The 19,553-nt window shown below is 41.4% G+C and overlaps 1 long non-coding RNA gene across 1 annotated transcript in view; it reads right to left on the bottom strand.

Annotated features, from left to right (window-relative positions):
- Positions 1–19,553, bottom strand: part of LOC117077545 — a 69,529-nt gene that overhangs the window by 36,789 nt on the left and 13,187 nt on the right. Inside the window, exon 2 of the long non-coding RNA XR_004434797.1 lies at positions 9,724–9,789. This is a non-coding gene — a long non-coding RNA (uncharacterized LOC117077545). The remainder of the gene's footprint in view (positions 1–9,723; positions 9,790–19,553) is intronic.

The raw sequence follows: 19,553 nt of genomic DNA on the forward strand, positions 1-19,553 counted from the left end.
CGACTAGCATCTGGTGGGTGCTCCTCTGGGACGAGGCTTCCAGAGGAAGGAGCAGGCAGCAATCTTTGCTGTTCTGCAGCCTCTGCTGGTGATACCCAGGCAAACAGGGTCTAAAGTGGACCTCCAGCAAACTCCAGCAGACCTGCAGCAGAGGGGCCTGACTGTTAGAAGGAAAACTAACAAACAGAAAGGAATAGCATCAACATCAACAAAAAGGACGTCCACACAGAAACTCCATCCGAAGGTCACCAACATCCAAGACCAAAAGTCTTTGTGGATATCCATGAAGATGAGGAAAAACCAGTGCAAAAAGGCTGAAAATTGCCAAAATCAGAATGCCTCTCCTCTTACAAAGGATCACAACTCCCAGCCAGCAAGGGAACAAAACTGGGTGGAGAATGAATTTGACAAATTGACAGAAGTAGGTTTCAGAAGGTAGGTAATAACAAACTCCTCTGAGCTAAAGGAGCATGTTCTAACTCAATGCAAGGAAGCTAAGAACTTTGAAAGAAGGTTAGAGGACTTGCTAACTAGAACAACCAATTTGGAGAAGAACATAAATGACCTGATGGAGCTGAAAAACACAGCCATGAACTTTGTGAAGCATACACAAGTATGAATAGCCAAATTGATCAAACAGAAGAAAGGATATCAGAGATTGAAGATCAACTTAATGAAATAAAGCATGAAGACAAGATTAGAGTAGAAAGAATGAAAAGAAATGAACAAAGCCTCCAAGTAATATGGGACTATATGAAAAGACCAAACCTGTGTTTGATGGGTGTAACTGAAAGTGACGGAGAGAATGGAAGCAAGTTGGAAAACACTCTTCAGGATATTATCCAAGAGAACTTCCCCAACCTAGTAAGACAGGCCAACATTCAAATTCAGGAAATACAGAGAACACCACAAAGATACTCCTTGAGAAGAGCAACCCCAAGACACATAATCGTCAGATTCACCAAGATTAAAACGAAGGAAAAAATGTTAAGGGCAGCCAGAGAGAAAGGTTGGGTTACTCACAAAGGGAAGCCCATCAGACTAACAGCGGATATCTCTGCAGAAACCCTATGAGCCACAAGAGAGTGGAGGCCAATAGTCAACATTCTTAAAGAAAATAATTTTCAACCCAGAATTTCATATCCAACCAAACTAAGCCTCATAAGCAAAGGAAAAATAAAATTCTTTACAGACAAGCAAATGCTGAGAGATTTTGTCACCACCAGGCCTGCCTTACAAGAGCTCCTGAAGAAGCACTAAACATGGAAAGGAAAAACCGGTACCAGCCACTGCAAAAACATACCAAATTGTAAAGACCATTGACACTATGAAGAAACTGCGTCAACTAACAGGCAAAATAACCAGCTAGCATCATAATGGCAGAATCAAATTCACACATAACAATACTAACCTTAAATGGAAACAGGCTAAATGCCCCAGTTAAAAGACACAGACTGGCAAACTGGATAAAGAGTCAAGACCCATCGGTGTGCTGTATTCAGGAGACCCATTTCATGTGCAAAGACACACATAGGCTCAAAATAAAGGGATGGAGGAATATTTACCAAGCAAATGGAAAGCAAAAGAAAAGCAGGGGTTGCAATCCTAGTCTCTGATAAAACAGACTTTAAACCAACAAAGATCAAAAGAGACAAAGAAGGGCATTACATAATGGTAAAGGGATCAATGCAACAAGAAGAGCTAACTATCCTAAATATATATGCACCCAATACAGGAGCACCCAGACTCATAAAGCAAATTCTTAGAGACCTACAAGGAGACTTAGACCCCCACACAATAATAGTGGGAGACTTTAACACTCCATTGTCAATATTAGACAGATCAGTGACACAGAAAATTAACAAGGATATTCAGGACTTGAACTCAGCTCTGCACCAAGTGGACCTAATAGATATCTATAGAACTCTCCACCCCAAATCAACGGAATATACATTCTTCTCAGCACCATATTGCACTAATTCTAAAATTATCACATAATTAGAAGTAAAACACTCCTTGACAAATGCAAAAGAATGGAAATCATAACAAACAGTCTCTCAGACCACAGTGCAATCAAGTTAGAACCCAGAAGTAAGAAACTCACTCAAAACCACACAACTACATGGAAACTGAACAACCTGCTCTGATTGACTACTGGGCAAATAACAAAATTAAAGCAGAAACAAATAAGTTCTTTGAAACCAGTGAGAACAAAGACACATTGTATGAGAATCTCTGGGACACAGCTAAAGCAGTGTTTAGAGGGAAATTTATAGAACTAAATGCCCAGAAGAAGGCAGGAAAGATCTAAATTCAACACCCTAGCATCATAGTCAAAAGAGTAGAGAAGCAAGAGCAAACAAATCAAAAGCTAGCAGACAATAGGAAATAACTAAGATCAGAGCAGAACTGAAGGAGATAGAGACAAAAAAAAAAAAAAAAAAAAACACTTCAAAATATCAATAAATCCAGGAGCTGATTTTTTAAAAAGATTAACAAAATAGGTAGATGGCTAGCCAGACTAATAAAGAATAAAAGAGAGAAGAATAAAATAGACACAATAAAAAATGATAAAGGGGATATTACCACGGATCCTACAGAAATAAAAGCTACCATCAGAGAATACTCTAAACACCTCTATGCAAATAAACTAGAAAATCTAGAAGAAATGCATACATTCCTGGACACATACACCCTCCCAAGACTAAACCAGGAAGAAGTTGAATCCCTGAATAGACCAATAACAAGTTCTTCCAGACGGATTCACAGCCAAATTATACCAGAGGTACAAAAAGGAGCTGGTACCATTCCTTCTGAAACTATTCCAAACAATAGAAAAAGAGGGACTCCTCCCTAACTCATTTTATGAGGCCAGCATCATCCTGATGCCAAAACCTGGCAGAGACACAACAGCAACAACAACCACAACAACAACAAAAAAGTCAGGCCAATATCCCTGATGAACATCAATGCAAAAATCCTTAATAAAATACTGCACACTGAATCCAGCAGCACATCAAAGCTTATCCACCACGATCAAGTCAGTTTCATCCCTGGGATGCAAGACTGGTTCAACATACACAAATCAATAAATGTAATCCATCACATAAGCAGAACCAATGACAAAAGCCACATGATTATCTCAATAGATGCAGAAAAGGCCTTTGATAAATTTAACACCCCTTCATGCAAAAACTCTCAATAAACTAGGTATTGATGGAACATTTCTCAAAATAATAAGAGCTATTTATGACAAACCCACAGCCAATATCATACCGAATGGGCAAAAGATGGAAGCATTCTCCTTTTTTTTTTTTTTTTTTTTTTTCTGAGATGGAGTCTCGCTCTGTCACCCAGGCTGGAGTGCAGTGGCCAGATCTCAGCTCACTGCAAGCTCCGCCTCCGGGTTCACGCCATTCTACTGCCTCAGCCTCCCGAGTAGCTGGGACTACAGGCACCCGCCACCTCGCCAGGCTAATTTTTTGTATTTTTAGTAGAGACGGGGTTTCACCGTGTTAGCCAGGATGGTCTCAATCTCCTGACCTCGTGATCCGCCCTTCTTGGCCTCCCAAAGTGCTGGGATTACAGGCTTGAGCCACCGCAACTGGGCAGCATTCTCTTTGAAAACTGGCACAAGACAAGAATGCCCTCTCTCACCACTCCTATTCAACATAGTATTGGAAGTTCTGACAAGGGCAATCAGGCAAGAGAAATAAATAAAGGGTATTCAAGTAGGAAGAGAGGAAGTCAAATTGTCTCTGCTTGCAGATGACATGATTATATATTTAGAAAGCCCCATTGTCTCAGCCCAAAATCTCCTTAAGCTGATAAGCAACTTTAGCAAAGTCTCAGAATACAAAATCAATGTGCAAAAATCACAAGCATTCCTCTACACCAGTAATAGACAAACAAAGAGCCAAATCATGAGTGAATTCCCATTCACAATAGCTACAAAGAGAATCAAATACCTAGGAATAGAACCCACAAGGGATGTGAAGGACCTCTTCAAGGAGAACTACAAACCACTGCTCAAGGAAATAAGAGAGGATCCAAACAAATGGAAAAACATTCCATGTTCATGGATAGGAAGAATCAATATTGTGAAAATGGCATACACCCAAAGTAATTCATAGATTCAATGCTATCCCCATCAAACTACCATTGACTTTCTTCACAGCATTAGAAAAAACTACTTTAAGTTTCATATGGAACCAAAAAAGAGCCCATGTAGCCAAGACAATCCTAAGCAAAAAGAACAAAACTGGAGGCATCACACTACCTGACTTCAAACTGCACTAAAAGGCTACAGTAACCAAAACAGCTTGGTACTGGTACCAATACAGATATATAGACCATGGAACAGAACAGAGGCCTCAGAAATAATGCGACACATCTACAACCATCTGATCTTTGACAGACCTGACAAAATCAAACAAAGGGGAAAAGATTTCCTATTTAATAAACGGTATTGGGAAAACTGGCTAGCCATATGCAGAAAACTGAAACTGGACCCCTTCCTTACACCTTATAAAAAAATTAACTCAAGATGGATTAAAGACTTAAACGTAAGACCTAAAACCATAGAAACCCTAGAAGAAAACCTAGGCAATACCATGCAGGAAATAGGCATGGGCAAAAGCTTCATGACTAAAACACCAAAAGCCATGGCAACAAAAGCCAAATTGACAAATGGGATCTAATTAAACTAAAGAGCTTCTGCACAGCAAAGAAACTATCATTAGAGCAAACAGGCAATCTACAGAATGGGAGAAAAGTTTTTCAATCTATCCAGCTGACAAAGGGCTAATATCCAGAATCTACAAAGAACTTAAACAAATTTACAAGAAAAAAAAAAAAAAATCAAAAACTGGGTGAAGGATCTGAACAGACACTTCTCATAAGAAGACATTTATGTGGCCAATAAAAATATGAAAAAAGTTCATTAGAGAAATGCAAATCGAAACCACAATGAGATACCATCTCACACCAGTTAGAATGGCAATCATTAAAAAATCAGGAAACAACAGATGCTGGAGAGGATGTGGAGAAATAGGAATACTTTTACACTGTTGGTGGGAGCGAAAATTGGTTCAACCATTGTGGAAGACAGTTTGGTGATTTCTTAAGGATCTAAAACCAGAAATACCATTTGACCCAGCAATACTGTTACCGGGTATATACTCAAAGGATTATAAATCATTCTACTATAAAGACACGTGCACACGTATGTTTATTGCAGCACTGTTCAGAGTAGCAAAGACTTGCAACCAACCCAGATGCCCATCAATGATAGACTGGATAAAGAAAATATGGCACATAGACAACATGGAATACTATGCAGCCATAAAAAAGAATGAGTTCATGTCCTTTGCAGGAACGTGGATGAAGCTGGAAACCGTCATTCTCAGCAAACTAACACAGGAACAGAAAACCAAATGCCACATGTTCTCATTCGTAAGTGAGAGCTGATCAATGAGAACACATGGACACAGGGAGGGGAACATCACACACCAGGGCCTGTCAGGTGGTGGGGGATGAGGGGAGGGATAGCATTAGGAGAAATACCTAATGTTGATGACGGGTTGATAGGTGCAGCAAACCACCATAGCATGTGTATACCTATGTAACAAACCTGCACGTTCTGCACATGTATCCCAGAACTTAAAGTATAATTTAAAAAAAGAAAGAAAAAAGAAGAAATGCTACTGATTTTTGTAACATTGATTTTGTATCCTGCAACTTTGCTGAAATTATTTATCAGATATAGGATCTTTTGGGCAGAGACTGTGGGGTTTTCTAGGTGTAGAATCATATTGTCTTCAAACAGAGATAGTTTGACTTTCTCTTTTCCTATTTGGATGCACTTTATTTCTTCCTTTTGCCTCATTGCCCTGATGAAGACTTCTAATAATACATTGAATAACATTCATTGTTTACCCCAAAATCATTCTGGAGCAGGTGTTTAAATTTCCATGTAATTGTATGGTTTGTATGATCTCCTTAGTATTGATTTCTATTTTATTATGCTGTGGTCCAAGAGAGTGGTTGGTAGGATTTTGTTTTTTTTTTAATTTGCTGATAATTCTTTTATGATTAGCATGTGGTCAACTTTACAGTATGTGCCATACGCAGATGAGAAGAATGAATATTCTCTTATTTCTGGATGCAGAGTTCTGTAGATATCTGTTAGGTCCATTTGGTCAAGTGTCGAGTTCAGTTCCTGAATATCTTTGCTAGTATTCTGCCTCAATGATTTGTCTAACACTGTCAGTGGGGTGTTGAAATCTACCACTATTATTGTGTGCTTATCTAAGTCCCTTTGCAAGTCTCTAAGAATTTGTTTTATGAATCTGCGTGCTCCTGTGGTGAGTGCATATATATTTAGAATAGTTAGGTCTTCTTGTTGAATCGAACCCTTTACCATTATGTAATGCTCTTCTTTGTCTTTTTGATCATTGCTGGTTTAAAGTCTGGTTAGTCTGAAATTAGAATAGCAAACCCTGATTTTTTTTCTGTTATCTCTTTGCTTGGTAGCTTTTTCTTCATCCCTTTACTTTGAGATTATAGGTGACATTGCATGTGAGATGGTTCTCTTGAAGACAAGATACAGTTGGGTCTTCCTTCCTAATCCAATTTGACCATTCTGTGCCTTTTAATTGGGGCATTTTGCCTGTTTACATTGAAAGTTTGTATTGATATGTGTGTGGATTTGATCCTGTCATCATGTTGTTATCTGGTTATTATGCAGACTTAATTGTGTAGTTCTTTTATAGTGTCGATGATTTACACACTTAAGTGTGTTTTCGTGGTAGCCAGTAATGGCCTTTCATTTCCATATTTAGCACTTTCTTAAGGACTTCTTGTAAGGCAGGTCTGGTGGTAATGAATTACCTTGGAATTTTCTGGTCTGAGAAATGTCTTATTTCTCCTTCTCTTATGAAGCTTAGTTTGGCTGGATATGAAATTTTTCATTGTAGTTTCTTTTCTTTAAGAATGCTGAACATAGGACCCCAATCTCTTCTGGCTTACAAGGTTTCTACTGAAAGATCTGCTATTAGCCTGATGGGATTCCCTTTGTAGATGACCTGCCCCCTCTCTCTAGTTGCCTTTAGCACTTTTTCTTTTGAGAATCTGATGACTATGTGTCTTGGAGATGGTCATCTTGTATAATATCTCGCAGCGGTTCTGGTTCTCTGCATTTCCTAAATTTGAATGTTGGCCTCTCTAGCAAGGTTGGAGAAGTTTTCATGGATGATCTCCTTAAATATGTTATCCAAGTTGCTTGTCCTCTCTCATTTTCTTTCAAGGATGCCAATGAGTTGTGAATTTGGTTTCTTTACATAATCCCACATTTTGCGGAGGTTCTGTTCTTTTTTTTATTGTTTTTATTTTTGGCTGATGGAGTTAGTTCAGAGAACTGGTCTTCAAGCTCTGAGATTCTTTCCTCAGCTTGGCCTATTCTGCTTTTAATACCTGCAATTGTATTATAAAATTATTGAAGTGAGTTTTTCAATTGTATGATATTAATTTGGTTCTTTCTTAAAATGGCCATTTCATCTTTCAGCTCCTGTATGATTTCACTGTATTCCTTAGATTCCTTGGATTGGGTTTCGACTTTCTCCTGAATCTTGAGAAAAGTTTTTTTTTTTTTTTAAGAGATGCTTATTTTTTAGGATATCCACACTTAGAAGTGTAGATCAAGTGGAATAATAGAGAAAGATTAAATACAAAGACTATCTATACAGTATAGTCATGAGGTAGGAAACTAACAAAGTATGTTGAAGCACCCCAGAGCTATAGGGGTTCCCAATCACAGGTCTTAAGAGACAGGAGGGAGCAGTTACTGGGACCTAAAAAAGAGCCATGGTTATAGTGCTAGACAATTTACTGACAGAAGCTGTGGACTCTAGTGGGAACACACAACCACTGCTCACTCTTGGCCCACCTTCTGATCTTCTGTCTAGTCCTCCCATTGGCCAAACCCAACTAAGAGCAAGAGGTAAAGGAGTGTGAGGATGCAGTCCAGAGAGGTCAGTTTCCCAAGAAAAAGCAGAATGGAGAAAGTGATAGGGGCAAAATAAAAGTATTCTGCACCAGGGAAAATGTGAGGATGCCTGTAATAGATGGAGTAATATGGCATATGTGACAATTGTTAAATCCATATGGAGAATATGCATGTTTGCTATATTATTTCCTACTTTTCTGTATATTTAAAATTTTTCATAACAAAAAGTGGAAATAAAGTGAGGGCAAAACAAATGTTGACATTTTAAAACAAAGTCTGAAAGAACATACACTTATGATCTAAACTGGAAGAATTACTAAAGTATTACTTCAGAAATGAAACCCAGAAATTCAACCCAGAAGGAAGCTGTAGGAGGTGAAAAGCAATGATGAGTGATGAGCTTGGTAAATAGATGAGTAAATCTAAATGAGCATTAGCTCTTAAAAAGTAGCTGGAAATTACAGATCCATGTGTAAAGTGATATTGTAGATGTAGAACAGAAAAGAGGACATCTAAAGTAGACAGAAAAGGAGAGCTGAGAAGGCTTCTTGAGAAAGGAAGGAATGGCAAATTGACCAGTGTTAAAAAGTCTAATAGGATTTATCAAAGAGGAATTAGAGGGAATGACAAATCCAGGTAAAAGGAACAGCATGAGAGACAGCAGAGATGATTCCAAGGATACTTTGCATTTGAGACACTTGAATGGTAAGAGATGCCTTTGGGGGTCTGTTTAAAGTTAGATCTTTAGGGACCTAAGCTAAAGCCTGGGGAACAACTGAATAATTTTATGCAGAGAAATAACCTGATCAGATTTGTATTTTAGAAATGAAACTCAAGCTCACTTTTGGAGGACTGATTTGAGAGTTTAGAGGGGAGGCAGATAGCAGTTCCAGCAATTAAGGCCATCAAAGCAATCAAGGTAAGGTAGAATGAATGTCTGAACTAAGGAAGTGACAGTGGTGACGGAGAAGAAGCTGATTCAAGAGATAGTCTAGAAGCCAAATGAATAAGACTTGGTGATTTACAGGGTGTGGGGCAGTGCAGAATGGCTCTCAGCTTTGCCTGGGTTACTGATGTATGTAGGTAAAATCACAGGACTATCAACTTTTTGAAGGAGCAGTTTGGGAGGAAAGATGATAGCTCAGTTTTCTTCAAGTCTAAATACTTAGATCTGAAGCTATTAACTAGGAGGTAAAACCATAAACATCAAGTCTAAATTCAGACAAGGTGAAAGTGCAAGGAGAGCCATGAAATCTTGCCTATTTCTTATAGGCCTATTTCTTCCCCTTACGTCTTATTGGCCGAATGAATTGGGTCACATGACATCCCTAGCATCCCAGGAGGCTGGGAAAATGGAGAAGAAAATTGTCATAATTGGCTTAGACAAATCACGGTCTGATGCCGGGAATGACATAATGCTCCCAAACAAAATTGAATTTCTGTTAGCAAGGAAGAAGGGTGTATGGGTACTAGGCAGACACTAAGAGTGTTTGACCCATATAATCACACTAACTGGGGCTGGGGTTTGGGAACTCTTGAAGATGAACTGCAGGGGAGGGGAGATAAGCTACCAACAGACACTCTGTTCTGAAGCCTAGAGGTCAGTGCCAGGAGATTCCTAACTTCTTGGTGAGCTTAAAGAGTGTGGGGGAATTGGCTTCATATTAAGACACATCAGATTGAGGGATAGAAGCCAAGGGTGATTGAAAATTTCTTACCTCAATAGACTGTTCTGGGACCTAGGACTGTGCTGAATGTGTAGATGGCAAGCTTGATGGGCCCATCTGGAGGGATTCAGGGAGGCAAGGAATAAATGAAAAAAAAAATCAAGTCAATATTAGGTTTGCTGTTAGACGCAGCTTAAAAATCATTCCTAATTGACGCAGTGTGCTACAGCTTTAGTCTTGCTCTGAATTCCAATGTCAATAACTCATCCTACTGCTAGGTTCTCACCTTCATACCCACAAGGCCTCTTGGGTCTTCCTTGTTTTTGCTTATCTAGGGCAGGAGTCTAGTCCCCAAGTAGAGCCAGATGCCTGCAGCCCCTCTTTCTGGGAATGAGTTTCATAGATGCTACCTGCCTGCCTTGACTGCCTAGAATTGCTTTCCCAAAGCCCCTCACAGCCCTGCCCGGCTGATCTTCATTATAGGAGAAATTCCTTGAGGAAGAGTAAAAATGGTATCTCTCATCCATCTTTCCAACTTCCATGGTGCTTCATACAAAGTTCCCCTCAAAACGTTTTTTAGTGTTCAATTGCATTAACTTGAGGAGGAATATAATTTAGTGGTTAAGAAAGCAGTCTCCAGAGCCAGACATTCTGGGTTCAAATTCCAGCTCTGCCACTCTCAGCTATATGATCTTGGGCAAGCAGTGGTGTTCCGCAACACCCTTTGAGGGGGGTAATAATAGTACTAACTTCCTTAAAGATTGCTTTGAAGACAAAATGCGCTTGGATCAATGCTGGCACACAGAGAGCACTAGGTGTTTGTTCTTTTCATTAAAGAAGCAATTGATCATGAGCTGAGGGCATCAAGGCTACTCCTGGAGAAAGAAGACCTTTTTTTGGCTTCATTCCCTCCTATCACCCTCTCCTTTATTCATGTCTCCTACTATGGAAACCTTCTTTCTCATTTCCTGTGTCCTTATTGAAGTTTCTCCCACCTGCCCCTGCCTTGCAGGCCAGTAACATCTGTTCCAAAATGACTTTCTTGCCCCTGAATCTTCTAAACCTCTTGCTCTCAGCTACTTGTCACAGAACGAAGAAGTCTGGGCCACTATTTTATTCTGCAGTGTTAGTGTCTTACACCAGATTAATATTTCACCCCTCACCCATGCAAGGTCGTTTTTATATCAGTAGAACAGACTTCAACACAGGGGAGATACTTTTAGAAAGAGAATAATAGGTGTCCTTAAATTACCACCTAGGCCACTGCCCACATCAGTTGTTGCAAGCTGGCTGTCATGTGTTCTATCCATTGTGTGGGAGACAGGGCTGGGGTATGGGTGACAGGGCAGTGCAGGAACTGCTGATGGACCACTTCCCCTCACTGGAACTAAGGATCCCAAGAATTTCTTCTGTCCCTGATCAGCCCTGCATCCCCAGAAATACCTCCATTGGAAGAGCCTCCATTTGCTCCAGTACCAGAGCATGAGGGGATGCCAGTGATTGAATTCAGATCAGGAGACTAGAAAAAGGAGACTCTGAGATCCCTTCCAGACTGTCTTGAAGTGAGCTGGTACCCCTCTCTTTCATCTCACATTCTCTCCTTCCTCCAAGGGAAGAGCTAGTTCAAGGAAGTAAATACAAAGGCACACAGAACTTAGAGTAATGCCATACCACTACTAATAGTAAGATATGGTCTTAGTTAGGGCTGCTATAACAAAGTGCCATAGACTAGGTGGCTTGTAAGCAACAGAAATTTATTTATCACAGTTCTGGAGGCTTGGAAGTTCAAGATCTGGGTGCTGGCATGGTCTTGTTATGGGGAAGCCCTGCATCTAAGCTGAAGACAGCCAGCCGACTTCTCCTTGTATTCTCACTTGATGGAAAAAGAATGAGATACCTTTCTGGTCTCTTTCTTGTAAATAGGGCACTAATCCTATTTATGAGGGCTCCACCTTCATGACCTAATTACCTCCCAGAAGCATTACCTATTAATACCCTTGCACTGAGTCTTACAGACTTGTCAAATTAGGACACAAACCAACAGAGAGATATTTACCTATATACCATGTCTGTCAACTGTCCCTCTGCTCTTAGATCCATCCCTGCTATGCCTTTTATGGCAGATAATTACATATCCCAGACTCCCTTGCCCTTCGGTTTCCAGCTTAGTTTGGCCAATGAGAGGCACTGGTGGAAGATTGGCGAGCAGGAGGAAGAGAAAAGTCAGAACATTTCACTTCCCTCACTCTCAGTTTCCTATGGCATCTCTGGCAGCAAAGACATCCCAGCTCCCACAAGACAACCTCTCTTTCTGTGGCCACGGCTCTCTGGGGAGCTCTCACCACGGTTTAAGCTCACCCTGGATGGCTCCAGCCATAAATGGGCTTTAAATCCCATAAAGCCATCCCTGCATCCCTTGAGACTTTAAGGTGGTAGCAGCTTCCCACTGTTGTTAATCTCTGGATTGCCTCATCATTCTCTGTTTGACTTTTTCTCTCTTCCAATTGTGTGTAACCAATTCCCTGAATTAACTTGAAAGACTTGGAGAAGTTTCTCTTTTCCTGTCTGGATCCTGATTGATGCACATACATTGTACCCATAAAACATACATATATATGTACATACTCTTGGAAAAATACAAACATAACATGACTGCATATCTCTTTGTAGAATCAAAAAGTTAAACATGGAGCTCGTTCATGGCTTTTGCTGTTGGTTTCCCTCTGGGTTTTTTTCAGAAAAGAACCAGCACCTGCAGTGTTGTGGCTTGCCACTAAAAGTGACACTCAGGTCACCCTCTGATCCCACAAGTGAGAACAGTGCCCTGTATAAAAGGCCACAATTAATTTTTATTGCACATACATGTGGAGAGATACCTGCTTGGCCTCCATGTGAGAGCCATAACTCTCTTAAATTGATGTGTCAGTGAACTAAAACTCAGTATTTTTTTTTCACACAGTATATTTTACAGTCAGAGGCCCTTCCTTAATCGGAATAAAGCAATTTGGCTCCCTGTCATTGCTCACTGAAAACATATGAGCTGGTTGGCATTTCTAGCAGCCCAGATTTATCAGGGTCTCTGATCTGGTGCATGGGAGGTTCAGGGCTGTGGCATGGACAAAAGTGGATTTTTTATGATAGCATTGTGCTGCATCTCTGCATGGCTAGATTTATCCCTTCATTTCGGAAATATTTCTACTGTCTTTAGTCCCAAATCTACTTCAGTTTGAAAAGATTCCATACAGTTTGCATGAGGGGTTGGGGTCATTGTACTCAGGGGACCCTTAGTTAATGACTGAAGGGTAAGGGAGAACGAAAACCCTCTCCTTTGCCTGGGCTCACCACAGAATATGAGGTGATTTACATACCAGAGCTTCCCTGTAGGATCAGGCTGAGGATGGGACTTTCCTTGACATGAAACCCTTTTTTGGCTTCCTTCCCTTCTCTATCCTGCTTCTCACACTTCCGTACTGTCCTCCTTGGGAAGCATTTCATCACTAAATCACTCAAACCTGAATCTTCATCACAGGTCTGTTTTCTAGGAACGCAATCTAAGACAGTGTGTTGAGTGTGTTGAAAGTTTATTTCAATCACGTATTGGATGCTACAACATTCCTTCCATGTGGTCATCAAGCATCTGCTTACTTACTTTTAGAGAAGGGCTCTCACCACCACCAAGGATAGAAAACCCATGGTGCAGGCAACTCCATACAGCAGAGAATTCTTGCACATAAAAGCTGGGAGCAGCCTTGGAGGTCATCGAGACCAGTCTCAATTTTGATATGAGAATGTTGTTGATACCCTTTCCTATGTTCCCTCAGCACACTTGATTTCCTAGAAGTCTCAGACAACCTTTGGCATGCAGACAGCTTCCCACTTCAAGAGTTTGCCCTTCACTTCTGACGTCACTCTCCAGAATCATGAGCACAACCCAGAAATGTGGGTAAACTGATGTCCAAGGGGAAATTTTGAATGAGTGGGGAATAAGAGTTGGTGCGCAAATGCCCCAGCCTTCCCATCCTCCAGGGGGCTGATTCAGAGGTGTGATCCACATGTGTTTCACCTGGCTCCACACAGCATTGAATGTTAATTGCCTTCAGCATAACCAGCTCATTAACACACATTTACTACCTTTCCTCCCCTCTATCACTCTCCTTGTTCCCTTACTTGCAATTCTTGAGACCACCTTGCAAATAAATGACCTATACCCAGTCTTCATCTCAGCATCTGTTTTGAGGGAATTCAAACTAAGACAGGAGCCCAGAGAAGCTAAAGGATTTCTGTTCCTTTTCTCTGGGGAGGCTATTCCTCCCACTAAATGAACTTCTTTTCAGAAGATCCACTGAACTGGCAGAGTCCATTCAATGAGACATCATGAGCCTCAGCCCTTGAAGCTCCAGGCCAAGGCTCTCGACCCTCGACATGATTCTATGCCATGTGCATTCATTCTGTTGAATAAACCACAGTTAGTTTTGTTTGGTAATGCTTTACTTGAAACTTTCCTTAATATATTATATTTTATAACTCATTTGCATAAACATATAGTATTGTATTTATGTTTATAGCATACATATTTTCTTAGGACACATTTTCTATACCATAAATTGGATTACTGTGCTTGTTTATGTTACTCGTATCACTAATGAGGGGACGTGTCAGGCCTCCTGATCCTCAAGTCCACACACATTAATCCACTGTGGCCACTGACAGCCCTACTAGGCTCCCCTAAAAGCTCAACAGAGAGACTTCCCAGGCAAGTTCCTCTGCTTAATGACATGTGACTTTGACCTCAATCCCCCATGCACCCCTGTGAGGAACCCCTGGATCTAGTGAGCAAGGACGAGTCATGGCAAGCCACAGGATTCCATTGCTCCTCTGGCCTGAGGCCTAGGCTGAAGTATGTCCATGCATCATTTTTTTCTCTTCCCCATCCAGTTCCTGCCAGGGAAGGGCCACTCTTATGACACCAGCCACAGGGAAGAATTCTCAAAAGGTTGCTTTCCAAGGGAAGGTAAAAAACAAAACAAAACAAAACGAAAACCATTATGCACATGCAAAACCCTTTAACCTCCTAGCTAGGCACAGTCAGTGATCACCTACCCACACCTGGGCCCAATAATATCCTTGACCTTGATCCATTTCTACCAGTCCTCATCCTCCCCAGAGCAGAGAGGGAGGAGAGAGAAGCCTTGAGCTCCCCCTAGAGGTTACATGTTTCCACTTACTGTTTCTTTATCAAGTGTTGAGAGTTTGTGAAGAGTAAAGATACTTATCTATTGAAGAACAGACTTATGTAGGGGCCACATATTGATAATACACATTATATGTACCTCATAATTTCATATCTGAGCCCAGCATGATTAAAAACGAAGTATGAGCTATATAATCTGTGCGCTGCTTAGAATAACAATTGTCAAGAGTCTCTCAGTAAATACTATCACAGTCTCACTCTTGAATAACAAAACTATGTTATTATATGTGTGATTATAAATTGGAAATATGTAGTATGGGTGATTACTTAATAAAGAACTAAAGAACATTATTGTGAATCTTGTCTCCTTCTACTAGGGATAAATGTAAATTGGGTAAGGTCATGATTACTCAGGCACAACTTGAGTTCAAGATGAATGAACACAGACAGATGAGGACTGTAATACTCCCTGTGGCCGCCACAAGGCTAACAAAATACCTCTATGCAAGCAACATAGCTACAGAAACAAACCTTGCACACTTATATTATTTTTTTCTAGGTACCTGGTAAGAATCTTTATGACCACTATGGCCTATAACACTGTCCAATCTGAGTGTAGAAGTCTGAACTTCAAGTTCCAGCTCAACCACTAAATAGCTGATAAACCTCATGAAAGCTGCTTAATGTCTCTGAACCAGAAATTCCTTAATGGTGATGTGAAACTAATGGTAAGATGCCTGTTGAGTATCACATGCAAGAAGATATAGAACTGGCAATCATGACCCATTTGTGCCCATCAATGAATAGGCCATTTCTACAGAGGGGTGATAATAGGTATACAGATGTGATGGCTGGTTTGAGGTGTAAGGGAAGGGGCCTGGCCATAGGACATGTTTTCCTTCCCTTAGCTTGAGATTTTTTTTTTTTTGAGAAAATTATAATATAGGCTTCTGTGGATATATAGATAACAGGCAAATAAGATACATGACTGATAGACAGATGATAAGTAACATTAGAGTGTAAGATCCATATGGACACGAATTTGCTTCTTTTGATCACTGATACAAACATACACTTAACACAGAGCATTAATTAACAAGTATCTATTAAATTAATTGATTTGCCATTTCTTATATACTTGTCTTTCCAGTTCCTGCAGCTGGGAACACAATCCCCAAAAGAGAGCCCTCGTGTTTTTTAAAAGAGAAGTGAAGGCAGCCTGTGTAAAACTTGTGCCAGGTGCTGTCTGAACAAGTGTTTGTTTGTGGGCTCAGGGTGGTGCCCAGGTCTTAGAACTGAGAACAAAGAAGAGACCTCAGAGCAGAGAAACTTCAGCAGGACTCTTTTTTTTTTTTTTGCATTGCTGGAGTGGAGAGTGAGGTTTCAGATACCAGAGCACAGGAATGTCCAGGGTAAGATGGGGACTCAGAATGAGTGAACTTGGTGAAGCTAAGTGGGTCTCCATCAAGTCCATCATCAGTACACACTCTGGGTGCCCTATTATAAGGGTCTTGAGAAAAGAAGTGCCTGGGTCAACCGCCCCACAAACCAAGTAGATGTTAGAGCCTGCGGATTCTCCACTCAGAAAGAGTCTCCTGAAATCAGGATGATCTACTCGGAAGAACACTGGAGAAAGGGAAGCAGCCTGACACTGTGAAATTTTTACTGCAGATCAACAAGGGGCTGGAGAAATGGTTCTCATTTCCTGACACCTGATTGGAGGGGGTTCAATGGTCATGGGAGGAGAGGAAGTAGAGACTGCAGGTGTAGACAAAAGCAGTTTTACTATAAAGATGGGGAGGAGAATGGATGGTCCCTAGAGAGATGTGTGCACCAGGGAGGTTTCTAAAGTATTTTTTAATGGCAAGTATTATAGCATGTTTTTATGCTGATGGAAATGATCCAGTGGAGAGAGAAAAATGGAAGAAGCAGGAGAGAGAAGAGACAATTGCAAGACCAACGCCTTGAATAAGCAATAGAGGATGGGATCCAGTTCACACCTAGTGGGGCTAACATGGCATAAAATAACACAAAGTTCATCCATTTTATTAGGAGGAAAAGCAGAGTTTGTGAGTATAGATTTGGGTAGGTAGGCAGATGGTGTGGTGGAAAGGAAGAAAGTTCTCTGCTTCCATCTTAGGGAAGTAAGGAAGAAAGTCATCAGCTGAGAAGAAGGAAGGGGGAGGAATTGTTGGAGGTTTGAGTAAAGGTGAAAAAGTATGAAATAGTCATCTCAGAGAATGAGGAGAGAGAATTGACTGGGGAAATGTGGTAAGATTGCTTGGCTGCACTGAGGTCCCACTTGAGGTCTGCCACCATAAATTTCAAGTGAGACCGGTCAGCAATGGTTGAGTGTTTTTCACCAGCCACATTTAGCTGCGTAGGAGCTGGGTTTAAAGAGGTGGCAGGCTAGAATTAAGCAAGGCTGTGCTTGCTTATCAAGGGCAAGTAAAATAATGGAGTTGAGAGAATGTACAAGGAATTGACAGTATGTGCAAGAAGTGGTTATGGGAATGGGCTGTGGACTCTAAGGTGAAATAGGAGAAGAGGGAGAGAGTAAATGAGGTAAGATGCAGTGAAAAGTTGGTGCAATGGCAGGACTGGGGACCGAAAGGGGCCCAAGATTGATTGGCTTCAGAACACTAGAGAAAGAGAGCTGGGATGATATGAGGTGGGAATATGGGAAGCTGGAAACTAAGGCTTGGGAAGGGAGCAGTTTTGTTAATGCCACCTTGGCAATGGGTAGCTGAGATGGAGGTGATAAAGACCACAGAAAGTGAGGATGTCAAGGCAATGAGAGGTCACAATGTTGGAAGATCTCTCTAGGTGTTTGTTGAAATGGCAGAGTTAAGAAATTTGTAGTGGTGTGGAGAAAGACAGTGTTCCTGGTGATAAAATCTTCAGTGAAAAGTGGCGGTGGTGTGTGTCTGACAGAAGATGATTGTAACAGAGAGACTGTGGCAGCCACCAGAATGCCCTTCTCAGACTTCTTACTGGCAAGAGTGTAACCGAGCTGTGGCTGCACTCTGAAATCCATTACCACATTGAAGCCACACCCTCCACCAGCTGCTGTCAGCCATGAGTGAGCACGGCAGGGACATTAAGGCAGACGCCTCAATGGGAGATGCAGGATTCCTCTGATCTGCCCCGTTGGCCCAAGGACTCATTAGCTTTGCCAAAACTTTCTTAGACATGCACTGAAGTCAGACTTTCCCAATTACCCTTCCTTCTACAGAATTAGACCTGCATCATGTGTGAAGGCTCTCTCGGCTTCCTCCAGCTCCCTTTCCATTTTCCCCTCACAGGTAGTTTCTCCAGTAAATCTCTTGTCTTGGTGTCAACTTTTCAGATGATCTGAGCTAGCAGAGAGAGGATATGGGGAGAGTATTGGTCCATTTTGTGTTGCCATAAAGGCAGGGTCTTAGAGAAGAGGGGTCTTAGAGAAGCCTGAAGGGATAAGACAGTTGGTAGTGGCCAAGATAAATCAGGATGTGAGGCATGATGGGACAAGCCCACATGGTCTCTTGGGAAGGAGTAGATGATCAGTAGTTGCAATAGTGGGTCCGTTCTTGGGACCCATATGGGTGTGTGATAGAAGGGCAAGGGGTAAGAATTCCAGGAGCCCACAGAACTCTGGGAGCCCCTCTTCAGGTCTACTTTGGGCCTTGTCAAGGCCAATGGAGGGGCAGCCCTGCCAGGAACATGCTGAACACTGCAGGCCTTGCCTATACAGTGTTCAACAAACATTTGTTAAAGATCTACTATGTCACAGACTAAACTAGGTGCTAGAGACATATCAGTGAATAAGACACCATCTCAACCTTCAAGGACATTAAAAAGCAAAGAGAGCAACACACACAAAAAAATACACTATAATAATAAAGTACATTATTGTAATAATCTTCTTGTGGGGCATTAATGAACATATGCACGGGGGCTTTTAATCTTGAAACCTCCGATCTGACCCCTCCCCCACCAGGCCCTGTAGAGACTGAAGTAATACATGCAATGCCAGTCCCCATGGCTATGCCAACATCACTTGCAGCCAGCCATCCCTGTCACCTTTTCTCCCAAATATGAAGACATCACCTGCCATTCACTGCTGTACTTTCTGAGGCCCTTGTCCTGCAGGCCTGGATCCCCTCCTGTTGCCTGCTCCTTGTGCCTATGAATATTGCTGCCAACAATTCCTCCCATCCTATACACAAATGACTGCTGTGATCTGAATGTTTATGTCTTCCAAAAGTCACACATTGACACCTAATCCCTAGGGTGATGGTGTTAAGAGGTAGGGCCTTTAGTAGGTGATTAAGTCATGAGGTTGGAGCCCTTATGAATGGGATTAGTGCTCTTATAAGAGGCCCCAGGGAGTTCATTCTCCCCTTCCATCATGAGGATGCAGCAATAAGGCACCATCTATGAGATATGGGCCCTCGACAGATGCTGAATCTGCCTGAACTTTGAACTTGGACTTCCCAACCTCCAGAACTGTGAGAAATAACGTCTGTTGTTTATAAGTCACTCAGTTTATGATATTTCGTTATAGCATCCTGAACATACTTAGACAATGACATTCTTCTCATTAAGAGAGAGTCTGTGTCCCCTCCCCTTGAATCCAGACTGGCCTGTGACTTGCATTGGCCACCAGAATGCAGTGGAAGTAACACCATGCTACCTCCAAGCCTAGGCC

The sequence above is a fragment of the Trachypithecus francoisi genome, unplaced genomic scaffold, assembly GCF_009764315.1.
Source record: "Trachypithecus francoisi isolate TF-2019V2 unplaced genomic scaffold, Tfra_2.0 Lachesis_group6, whole genome shotgun sequence".
Lineage (NCBI taxonomy): Eukaryota > Metazoa > Chordata > Mammalia > Primates > Cercopithecidae > Trachypithecus > Trachypithecus francoisi.